This window comes from Martes martes (genome assembly GCF_963455335.1).
Source record: "Martes martes genome assembly, chromosome: 15".
NCBI classification, from domain to species: Eukaryota; Metazoa; Chordata; class Mammalia; order Carnivora; family Mustelidae; genus Martes; species Martes martes.
The window spans coordinates 22,962,201-22,974,467 of record NC_137903.1 but is presented as its reverse complement, the minus strand read 5'-3'; the positions used below and the strand labels follow the sequence as shown (position 1 = coordinate 22,974,467).

The following is a 12,267-nucleotide window of genomic DNA, read 5'->3' as shown; positions in this document are numbered from 1 at the left end:
AACCCGCTGAGCCACCCAGGCGCCCCGAATAAAATTATTCTTGAAGCTTTTAGCTGGTCTGGCTCACTACTAGCTTGGTGGTCCTAGATAAATCTTTTAAGATCTTGACATGTAGTTTTTTCGACATTCCATACCCCAAATAAAGTCAACCACCTGCAGCCAAAGAGCAGAGCTGCTAACCCTCCTCCTCTGCCCTGCTTGGCCACGTAGAAGATCTACACCATGGATCTGGGAGCAGCTCCTAGTTAAAATGTCATACTCCTATTGTTGTTACTGAGATTTAGAAGATATTCTTGAATATGTTTCTAAATTGTTAGATGCCTTCTCACCATTTCTCTGGGTCTTTAAACGATTATTTCTGACCACTTTGCCCAATCTTTTTCTTGCTTGTTGGGGAGAGGACGTGCTGACCTCTTTGCTCAGCCATCTTGGAAGTCCTACCCCATGTCTATTTCTCTTTGCATCTGCAGCAGGCAGTTCCTTTGGTCAGAGATTCATCCTTGGTCAAAGCTTTGGGGTTTGGAATTAAACAGTTTTTGTCAAGTTAATTTCCAAAGGTTGATGGCATCAACTGTCACCTTCTTTTATTAAATCCTTACCTCAGCAGGGCTCTTACAATGCCTTAATCTTGTCCTTTAGCCACTAATGGCTTGTGCTGTTGGTGCAGCTTAAAACCTTAATTATCTTCATACCGAATTGTGGAAGCCAAAAACAGAGCAGCGGTGTCGTTCTACAGCTTGACAGTTCAGTGCTGCCTCACAGCCAGCTCCGTCCTCTGACACCTACATACTCCAGTCCACGATACTGACTGCTTCCAAGGAGCCTTGACGGATTTATTGATTTTTCAAAACGTTCTGTAGTTGTTATTAATTCTTCAGATTCTTGCTCCTTTTTTGGTTTTTGAGGGGCAAGTGGAGAAACCGCCAGGTAGAAGTTGGAACAGCGCATGCTACTAAATGTATTCATTCTTCACTATTTGTTGAAAATATCCTGAGCCAAATAGTCACATTTGGCTCCAAGAATGAATGATGTTACCCATTTTCAAACTTTCCTAATTATCCAAAAGATACACGTAAAAGGCCTTCGTGGTGGGGTGTCATGGAATCTGAAGACCATCAATACAGCTTCCCAATTCTTCCTTGTTTCCTGCTCCGTGTTCCAAACAACAGGTCTCTAAGTGATGTATGTGGCAATCGTTTTACACAAAGGGGGTTCCTTGGGTCTTGAAATATCTCCATTTCCTACTCCAGTGATTACTTAGATGAATTTATCATTTTCTAACAGGCTATATCCAATGGGGATTAGAAGCATGGGCTATAGGAAGAGTAGCAAATTCTCTGGATAACATATGAGAAACAATGACCAAAACAGAAGATGTGCTTACTTAGTTCAAACATAAAGGGAGAAGGAATTCTTTTGAAAGATGGAGGTGTCAATATTGGTCAGTTGGGAAATGTATAGTGGAGTTACAAAAGGAGAAGGCAGCTGGAGACATCTCTATGCCCCCTATTGAGCAGGAAGACATTACAGAAGATGAGACTTTCCATCCTCAACAACTTTAGATTTAAGGGACAAAATTGTTCAGGGGCAAAATGATGAGGGAACAGAAGGCAAGCTGATGACAAAGCAGAAGCTGACACCCCACAACTCCACCCCAGCACCACTGCCACCTCCACCCCCCATGAGATATATGTGATGTTCCTCAGGCACCCCGGTTGCCCTAAACCTAAGGAAAGAAAAACAAATAGAGCTCATAATCCTGAGTCTCCCTCACTTTACAAATGTTTTAGCAATCTACAAGAACAAAGCATTTCTATCAATAAACTAGCTTCCAGAAGGAAATGTAGATACAATTCAATGTCCTTATAACCTCCAGCCCATTGACAGACACTTGAAACTGGTGGAATGTAATGTTCCTCCGGGAAGCTCCCAACTATCTTTATGTTAATGCCTTGCTAGAGGGAAAAAAAACCTTAACATGACAATGGCAAGACCTCAAGTATCCTGTGAATCTTCTTTAACATATGAAAATCCTTTTGAAACTTCCCTTTTCCTTACCTCCTCCAACCCCATACTCTGTAATCAGTCACTGCTCACAACACCCAGGCAGCAGCTCTTTCTGCCCGTGGGTCCTGTCCCTATGCCTTAATAAACCACCATTGTGCACACACCCCCCCCCCCCCAAAAAAAAAGAAAGGAAAAAAAAAAAAGAAAAGAAAGAAAGAAAGAAAGAAAGACAGACAGGGATGTTTCTTTAAAATAGAACCAAAATAAGGGAGAAAACATTTATGACCAGCTGTTGTCTCTTCAACAACTTGCTCTTGGGTGGGGGTTGATGGCACAATAGTCTTGATTTATAGCATATGCTAATTTTTGTGATGTGACTATATCACAGATGATTTTAAGCTACCAGTGGATTTGGAGTAAGAAAAGTATGTACACGACTGGTGCGGTGCTCAGTGAACCGGTTTGAGCCAACTCCGCCACACCACTGGCTATGTCTCAAAAAAACATGAATTCTGGGTTTGTTTATCATAAGCAGTCCAGACAGGCCATAAGTATTGTGCTAAAAGCATTCCATAGATTAATATTTTACATGATCTTTCTCTGTTAGAAACTATCAGGAAGATTAATTAGCATGTTTACAAACAATTTTGACAGTCACTTTTTTCATTTTCTTTTAATTTAAATTCCAGTTAACATGCAGTGTAATATTAGTCTCAAGTGTACAATACAGTGGTTCAACATTTCCATACAACATCCAGTGCTCATCACACGTGTGCTCCTAACCCCCAACACCTATTTCAGCCATCTGTAACCCACCTACCTCCCTCGTAACTATCAGTTTGTTCTCTATAGTTAAGAGTCTGTTTCTCTATAGTTAAGAGTCTGTTTCTCTCTTTTTTTCTCCCCTCTATATTCATTTGTTTTGTTTCTTAAATTACACATACGAGTGAAATGATCAAATGGTTTGTCTTTCCCTATGTGGACAAAGTCACTTTTTCAGGCATTATCAAGGTGAGGAGGATGAGCTACTCTCCTGAAGCACCCCGTTTCTCCCCACTTGTTGATGAAGTTCTAGAACATAGGTGAGGTTCAGTGGGGTGAGGTCCAGAGCCGATGACCAAGAAAGAATTCTTGAGACATCTTTGGTGCAAAATGGTGGTTTATTAAAGCAGGGGGACAGGACCCATGGGCAGAAAGAGCGGCTGCCCAGGGGATGTGAGGCGTGGTCTATTATATACCTGTAAGTTGGGGAGGGGATTAGGAATGGCTTAAGCCTCTAAGGAATTTTGGAAGCAAGGTTTCTAGGACCTTGAAGGGCTAGCTATTGTCTGGGGAAAAGGTTATTCATTACCAGTGATAAAACCTTCCCGTGAGACCCTTTAGATGTATATCAGTGGGCCATATGCTTGGGAATGATTGTGGACACTATCTCGGAGGTTTAGAGATAAAGTTTCCAAAGGAATTGTTAAAGTAGACTTACAGGATCCAGGTTGGGGGTTAGGGGTTGGTCAGGCTAGGATTGCCCTTTGCCCTTAGCAAAGCCTTAAGGTAGGGGTAGTTGAGTCCCTAGAGGAGAGTCACTCTGCCTATTTCAAGGGCTTGTCAATAGGTAAGGAAATTTAATAATTTTCTTCTGCCTCTGTTTCCCACATCATTGTCAGTTTGCTTTTTCTTTTTAGTCCTGGAGGTAGAGAGAAATGTACATATGCACATTTTTTACAGAATTTACATATATATTTTTTAAATTTCTCAATAAAGGCATACTTAAAGGGAGTTTAAAAATTGAGATGCCTATTTCTGTCTATTTTATTTTTTTGTCTGTCTATATTATTTTATTATTTGTCTTTTCTATATTTCTGTCTATATTATTTTATTATTTGTATTGTTATATTATAATTAACTTCTATTTTAGTCTTGTAATTTTATGAAGTTCAGTAGCTACTAAGATATTGGAACTGTCAGTTTTTGTCAGACTCTTTTTAGGTATGTTTCTTTTAAATCAAATATTGTGTCCTCATATACTAAAATATTTTTGACAGAAAAGGTACTACAAACTTAGTTTAAAAGATAAAGCAAAACATTTTTGTTACAGAAGGGAACTGATAACGGACATGTGGAAATTAGGTCTATAACGTGGAGTTTTGGAATTTTTCAAAACAGAGACACAGAGAAAAAGCTGCTGTCAGTTACTTTAAGAGTAATAGGCATTCCTGAAACTTCCCCCCAAAAATATTAAAATACTGACAATACATGTGAAAAATATTATGTGATAATAAAGAAAAGTGTTAACAGATGAAGGAACAATAGTCTTATTTGTTATAATTTGCGTGTTTCAACATCTCATTAAGACTATGCGCTTTTTTTGAGAGCCATATTCTATAATCATTTCTATTGAGATTATTTCAAAGAAATGAGCATTTCCCAGGAATGCCAAAAATAATTATATTACATTACAATAAAAAGAATAAACATGTTTTCTCTTGTTAATAGTGTTTAGGTATTCATCTCATTCCTCTTGTGAAATAAAATATTCCACATTTTATAGCTCAGATGGTTCCTGTTTCAAAAAGCTTTTTATCAGAGGGCCTGAACATAGATTTTGTTCTCCTTGTAATTGTCTCAATTACCCCAGGTGTTCCTGAATTTCAGGGTATTTATAGATGACAGATTATCTTGTTAGTCTTGGAATGGATGGAACATATTTTAAGTAATGTCATTTGTCTACAGAGGGATTTTCAACAAGGTCCAAAATATTTGGGATACATTAGTGTGTATTAAATATAATACACAATTAAAATTAATTTCACCTGTTTCTTTCTCCTGCAGGTGCACGTGTATGTGTGTGGTTGTCTGGTTGTGTTGTATTTCTATTCAGTGATGTTTGGCCAGAGTTTAACCACCAGCATGGGAAGCTACAAAAAGTTGAAGAAAAAGATTATTCAAACTGTAGAGTGTAAGAAATGCTGGTAAAATTACTCTGTTGAAAATGTGTTTGTGCAACAGAATCCCAATATATGTGGTGGACAAAAAGGTAGTAAATTGGATACTCATGAAAATAGTCACTAGACAACAGCTAAAGTGTAGGCAAGTGGAGTGGAAAAAATGAGTAAGTGTTCTTTAAAGTATTTGAAGTTCCATGAAATGGAGTAGAAATGGTGTGGGAGTAGAAATAAAGATGGTTAACAATGTATACTCATATTACTAATGTAATGTTCTAATTTTTGTGTCTTTCACAACTAGGGGATGGGTCTTCTAAACAATAGCATTCGATAAAAGGATTGCTGTAAAAGTAGCTTCCAATAAGGAGAGACTGCATTTCAGATGACAAAAGGATCAAATGATGGTACCTGCTGTGTCTAGTTAGCATCTTAAATTAAATGGAAACCAATATGGAAGCCACTTTCACAATTTTGTCTCATTGCAGTGTCGCTCAATATCAATATGAAAAGTTTTAGTCATTATAATGAAAAGTAAATAGAAGCAAAGATACTAAGGTTGTGAAATGTGGTCATGCAAGTTAAATTCTATATGAATGGTGCCTGCTGGGTTTAGATGGTGTGCAAACCAGTGGGAATCATTCTGCAAAGCCAAGGAGGGAGATATGTTAAATGAGTTGTAATACATAGCAAATGGTATGAATGCAGAAATGCTTTCTGTTTGTTTCCATTTTGAGAGAATTGCTCTGTGTGTGTGTATGTGTGTGTGTGTGTGCACGTGTTTGTGTGTGTGTGTGTGTGTGTGTGACAGAGAACCATTTAGAATCAGGCAAAACCAGTATTCAACGGGAGGCTCATTGGCATTGAGTCCATCACTTTAAATCATTCATATTATGAGTTTGTAGAAAGAGAAAATTTAATATTTTTATAACTAATGTGCACAATATTGCTACCATTCACTTAAAAAACAACTTGTATGTGTTTTAAGGTAATTGGTGGGTATTCTTAAGCAGTCTAGTAATAGAAAATAGGACCTTTAATAATAGAAAATAGGACCTTGGAAATCTGTTAATCTTTTTGTTATATAGCAACTGTTATAGAAGGGATGTTATCCATTTTTTTTTAAATAACTTTACACTGATTTCCAACTATACTTGCCTACATCTATTATGACATCAAGCTGTTCAGATAGGGGTTACTACACTTCGCTATCATTCCTGCTTCATGAAGCTAAGGTTCTGAATGGAAAGGGTATGTGTTCTAATGGAATTCTCCCCTGGGGCACATCAAGTCATTTTATACAGTGACATACTAAGAAAGGCAATTTATGATGTGTGACTGACTCTAATGCGACTTTTTTCATCATTTCATTTGTTTTCCATTAGTTAGGGGGAAAAAAACACATATGAACTATAGAGAAATCTTTTTATTATACTCCATGGGGGTTTTTATACTATATTAGAATTCTGAAGGAATACAATATTTTATAAAGCTTATGAAAAATGGATTTTAAAAGCATTTTTTATCTTTAAATCTCTATCAAGAATTTCTAAAACATTCCTTTTTTTCTAAAACATTCTTTTCCTTTTTTGTTTTTTTTTTTAAGATTTTACTTATTTATTTGACAGGGAGAGAGCAAAAGTAGGCAGAGCAGCAGGCAGAAGGAGAGGGAGAAGCAGGCTCTCCACTGAGCAAGAAGACCAATGAGAGGCTCAATTCCAGAACCCTGTGATCATGACCTGAGCTGAAGGGAGCCACTTAACTGACTGAGCCACCCAGGCGCCCCTTCTAAAACATTCTTAAAAGGCATTTACATTTTAAAATATTGTAAATACTGTACAAAATGTATTTTAAAAGATAAATGTTTGTTTAAAACTTTAATCAGTACTTTTAAGCAATGTTCAATTATGATAATTCAAGTTTCTAAAATGTTTGTGATTCAAATAATAAATCAAATAAAATCAGATCGCCTGGGTCTGATTGTATAGTTTAGGTTAACAAAGCTCTACTTTTAGTTATCTGTTTCAATCAAGATTTTTTGTTTCCTCTGCTTGGGTTTCCAATAAATAATCACCTAAAAACATACAAATATATCTATGAAGAAAATACAGTTTGTCATCATATGTAACATTGTAGACCATTTACATAACACCTTGAGTCCAGTTAGTCTTTTCTGCTGAAGGTGTAGTCAGCTTTTTCCTTCTCCACCCTCTTGATTTTACACCAATTCCAATTTCTTTGATGTTATTTTCATAAGGTCTTTACTATCAGTTCCATTAGTTCTTCCACTTTCTCTTCCCTTCCATTTATCCTTTTCACACGTTTACTTTCCTCGCATTATTTCAGATAAGCTATAAATTTCAGCTCATTTATTCAAGGTAGTGGCTTGTCCTGATTCTCAGAATTCAGCCTAGTTCTGCAGGAAGGAATGAATAGCCCTATAGAAGGTAACTTAAGGGTAAAAGTAAAATATAAAATAATGATCCATTAAAAATAACAATGTACTTTTGAGTTTACACTATATTTGGCATCAAGAGATAGTAGCAAAACAATATAAGAGAAAGCATAAATGGTTTTAAAATTCTATAAGTTCCTGCTATATTTTGAAGTGGTAAAGCATGTTATATGGTGTATTTTAAGAGTCACTTCTGCGTTGTGTAATCTCTAGTACAACTACTAAAAGACAATATAATAAATGAAGTAGAAGTATGAAATAACCTTTAAAATTATTTAATTTATTCTAAAGAAGACAGAAAAATGCAGTGAGAAGAACCAAAAATAATTTAGAATGTATAGAATAAGTACTATTATGGTAACTTCATATTGAAATATGCCAGAAAATTTTAAATGTCATCAAATATTTCAGTTATAAGTAAGAATGATCCAACTGGATATTTAAAAAGAAGTAAACAGGGCACCTGGGTGGCTCAGTGGGTTAAGCCTTTGCCTTCAGCTCAGGTCATGGTCTCAGGGTCCTGGGATCGAGCCCCACATCGGGCTCTCTGCTCAGCAGGGAGCCTGCTTCCCCCACTCTCTCCCTCTGTCTTCCTCTCTGCCTACTTGTGATCTCTCTCTCTGCCAAATAACTAAATAACTAAATAAAAAATAAAAAAAAATAAGTAAACAAAAGTAGATGACACACCATGAATAAAGTGGAAACACCAAATAAATGAAAAGCAAACCAGATGTACTGCACTACCAAACTGAATACTAAGAGTCTGAATCTGAGGTTATTTTGGATCCACTCCCAAATTTCTAATATTATATTTTCCTGCAGATTGTTGGTAATAATTATTTGTAATTTTTTCTCAGAAAAGGATTATATTTTATCATCATTCTTCATTTGATATTACATTTTTGTCCTCAATCATTTTAACTTAAAGTTTTCATTTGAGGTAATTTTAGATTCAAATCCAGTTGTAAGATGTAGTGAGATCCCATGTATACTCTACTAGTTTTCTCAAATGGAAACATCTTGCAACAGTATCATACAATATCACAACCAGGAACTGATATTGATACCTTGAACATATAGAACATTTCTATCATGAAGAAGATCCCTTATGTTTCCCTTTTATAGCCAGACACTTACCTTCTCAAGTGTTCTCCATCTCTATGGTTTAATCATTTCAAGAATGCGATTAAAATGGAACAATGTTGCATTTTTCTCTCCATAAACATGGAATATCTCTTCATTTATTTAGTTCTTTTGATTTCATTGATCAGAATTTTATAGTTTTTCTCATATAGATCTTATATATTTTTTGTTTGATTTGCCCTGAAGTATTTCTTTTCTCTGCATGCTAATGTAAATGCTATTGTGTTTTTTAATTTCAAGTTCCACTTGTTCATTTGTGGAATATATGAAAGTGATTGACTTTTCTATATTAACCTAGAATTTTGCAACTTTGTTATAATCATTTACTAGTTTTCAGAAGGTTTTTTGGTTTTTTGTTTTTTGTTTTTTTTTGGTCAATTCTTTTGGATTTCCTATGTAGACAATCATGTTATTTGTGAAAAAATTGTTTATTTCTTCCTTATCAATATGTACACATTTAATCCTCTTTCTTGTCTTATTGTATTAGCTAGAACTTCTGATAGACTATTCAAAAAGAATTGTGAGGGGCGTATCCTTGTTTGTACCTGATCTTGGAGGGAAAGCTTTGAGTTTCTTGCTATTAAGTATGATGCTAGTTTTAGGTTTTGTAGATATTCTTTACCACATTAAGGACGTTCTCATTCATTCCTAGTTTACTGAGAGTTTTTATCATGAATTGTGTTAGATTTTGCCAAATGTTTTCTGCTGTGAAATTTTGGGGTCCAGGATTGAACATTCAAGAAAGAATTCTTGAGACAACTTTGGTGCAAAAATGTGGTTTTATTAAAGCACAGGGAAAGGACAGAGAGAGTTGCACTGAGATTACAAGGAATGACTGATTATATACTTTTTTAGTTAGCAAATGTTAGAGAATAGTGTAAGTCTCTAAGGAATTTGGAAACAAGTGTTTCTGGACCTTGAGGGGCTAGCTGTTGTTAGGATAAAGTCATTTATTACTGTCTAGTAAAATATTAGTCATGAGATTCTTCAGATATGTATAGTGAGCCATATGTTTGAAGAATGATTACTAACATATATCTTGGGGGGTGAGTAGAGATAAAGGAAGCCAAAGGGATTTTTATATGTTGAAGAAGGCTTACAGGACCCTGAAGTTTGGTAATGTCAAACTAAGGTTGCCTTTTGCCTCTGGCGAAGTATTAACACTGAGGCAGTTGAGTTCCTTGAAGAAGGTCACTCTGCCTCTCTCAATTGTCAATAGGCTGAAAGTTGTAAGGAAATTTAATTATTTTTCTCCTACATTTCTTTTGCCTTTTTCTCCACATCATTTTCTCTGCATTTGTATGGTCATGTAATTTTTTTTTTTCTTTTTTATCCTGTTGTTATGATGCACAATATTAACTGATTTTCAAATGTTTAACCAGTCTTGCATACATACCCTTCATTCATGGTGCATAATTCTTTTTATACACTCCTGCATTCCATTTCAATATTTTGTTTAGAATTTTTACATCAATGTTCATGAGAGATATTGGTGTGTAGTGTTCTTTTTTTGTATTGTCATTGTCTGGTTCTAGTATTAGGGGAATTCTGGCCTTATGGAATGAGTTAAAAAGTATTATCTCTGCTTCTAGCCTCTGAAAAAGATTGTAGAGAACTGGTATAATGTGTTCATTAATGTTGTTTTGGTTGTTGTTCCTTAAATTTTTTTTAAGATTTATTTATTTATTTTAGAGAGAGAATGGAGGGTGCAGAGGGAGAGGGAGAGAGAAAAAGTCAAGCAGACTCTTCACTGAGTGTAGAGCCTCATGTGGGTCCTTAGCTCATGATCCTGAGACCATGGTCTGAGCTGAAGTCAAGAGTCAAATATTTAACCAACTGAGGCACCCAGGCACCCTAGTTCCATAGATATTTAATAAAATTCACCAGTGAACCCAATTGGTCCTAATGCTTTCTGTTTTGGAAGGTTGTTAATTACTGATTCAATTTCTTTAATAAATTTAGGATCATTCAAATAGATTATTTCTTCTTGTGTGAGTTTTGGTAAATTGTGTCTTCCAAGGAATTCATCTATATCTTCTAGTTTATCAAATTTGTGGGCATAATGTTATTTATACTACCCCTTTATTATCTTTTTAATATCCATATGGTCTGTAGTGATGTCCCAAAACATCTTTTTCTACCCTGAGGTATGATATTATCATTGCTTTTTTTAAAGGTGTTCTTTATCAAATGAAGGCTTTCTCCTGTATTATCTCCTCTTCTATTTTCTGGAGAGAGTGTGTACAACTGGTGTCAATTCTTTAGCCTTTTGATAGAATTCTCAAGGAAAAGAATCAAGGCCTAGAAATTCTTTGAGGGGGGGGGCGTGCTTTTAAACTACAGATTTGATTTCATTAACAGGTGCAGGACCATACAAATATTCTCTTGCATATTGGTGAGTGTGGTAATTGGTGGGATTTTTTTTTTATAAAATTTATCCATTTAATCTAGGTTGTTAAATTTTTATGTGTGAAGATATCATTTGTATTTCTTTATTATCCTTTTGATTTCTGCAGACTCTATAATGATATCCCCCGTTTCCTTCCTGACATTAGTAATTAGCGTCTTCTCTTTGTTGGCCAGTTTTCATAGAGGTTTGTCAATTTTATCGATCTTTTCAAAGAACCACATCACTGGTTTTTTCCTATTGCTTTTCTGTTTCCCTAATTTATTCCTTCTCTTACCTTATTGTTTGTCTTTTATTCTCCTTTGGGCTTGTTTTGCTCTTCTATTTTGCTTTTCTTGTTCAAGGCTTCTGAGAAAGGAAACTAAGAATATTGATTTTAGATATACATATTTTTAAATATAGGTATATAATGCTATAAATTTCCCTCCCTGACCAACTTTAAGTCTATCCCACCTCTTTTGATATGTTGTCATTTCATTCTCATTCAGCTCAATGTATTATTTGATTCCCCTGACCCTCCTGCCTTTGTCTTACAAGGACCCCTATGATTACTTGTGTCCCATCCAAATAATTCAAGATAACCTCTCTGTCTCAATATCTTTAACATAATCATACCTACAAAGTTTATTTTGCTATGTATAGTAGCATAGTCACAGGTTCCAGGGATTAAGATGTGGAAATCTTTGAGGGAAGTGCATTATTCAATATACTACAGTAGATGTTAAGATCCCAAGAGCAGGGATAACCCAGTAGAATCTAGTGCATGCTCTGCTGAGCCGGAACTGGAGCCATGGTGGAGACAGAGCCACTGCCCCAAACACCATCTAAATAAAAAGAGGGAAAATGTTATGGCTTGTCTCACTCCATACTCAACCCTTTTGTCAATACCTCCCAATGGTGGATCTAGCTGGAAACTAGATGACATTGAAGCCCAAGGAAGGCATCCTGGACGTGTTAGTCTCCATCACTATAGAATCAAACAATAAGGGAGAAAGTACAGTATCTTAGTGGAATTCCTTTGACTGTAGGGAAATGAAAAATCTCAAAATCACAATAAACTACTTCATAATGCCAGATGAACTAATGCTCTTCTAGGAAATGAAAATTCACAAAACATGAGAGGTGTTTTGTTTCTCATTTGGGATGGCTTTTACAACAAAAGAACTCTGATGCATAAAGCACTTTGTAGAGGTAATATTTTCAGTCCTTTAAAAAGCAATGGACCTTTTTATTTAATATGCTTTCATTGATAAAAATTTAGTGCACTGGTTAGTCTTTTAAAGGGGATGGTTTTACAAATTTTTGCCATTTTATGACAA

The 12,267-nt window shown here is 35.5% G+C and overlaps 1 pseudogene across 1 annotated transcript in view; it reads left to right on the top strand.

The window, feature by feature from the left end:
• The first annotated feature begins 1,098 nt into the window (after positions 1 to 1,098).
• The window catches only part of LOC308355911 (peroxiredoxin-2-like), a 35,672-nt pseudogene continuing 24,503 nt past the window's right edge, over positions 1,099 to 12,267 (top strand). The window contains exons 1-2 of the transcript in view: positions 1,099 to 1,182; positions 4,834 to 4,973. The product of the transcript in view is annotated as a peroxiredoxin-2-like (transcript). The remainder of the gene's footprint in view (positions 1,183 to 4,833; positions 4,974 to 12,267) is intronic.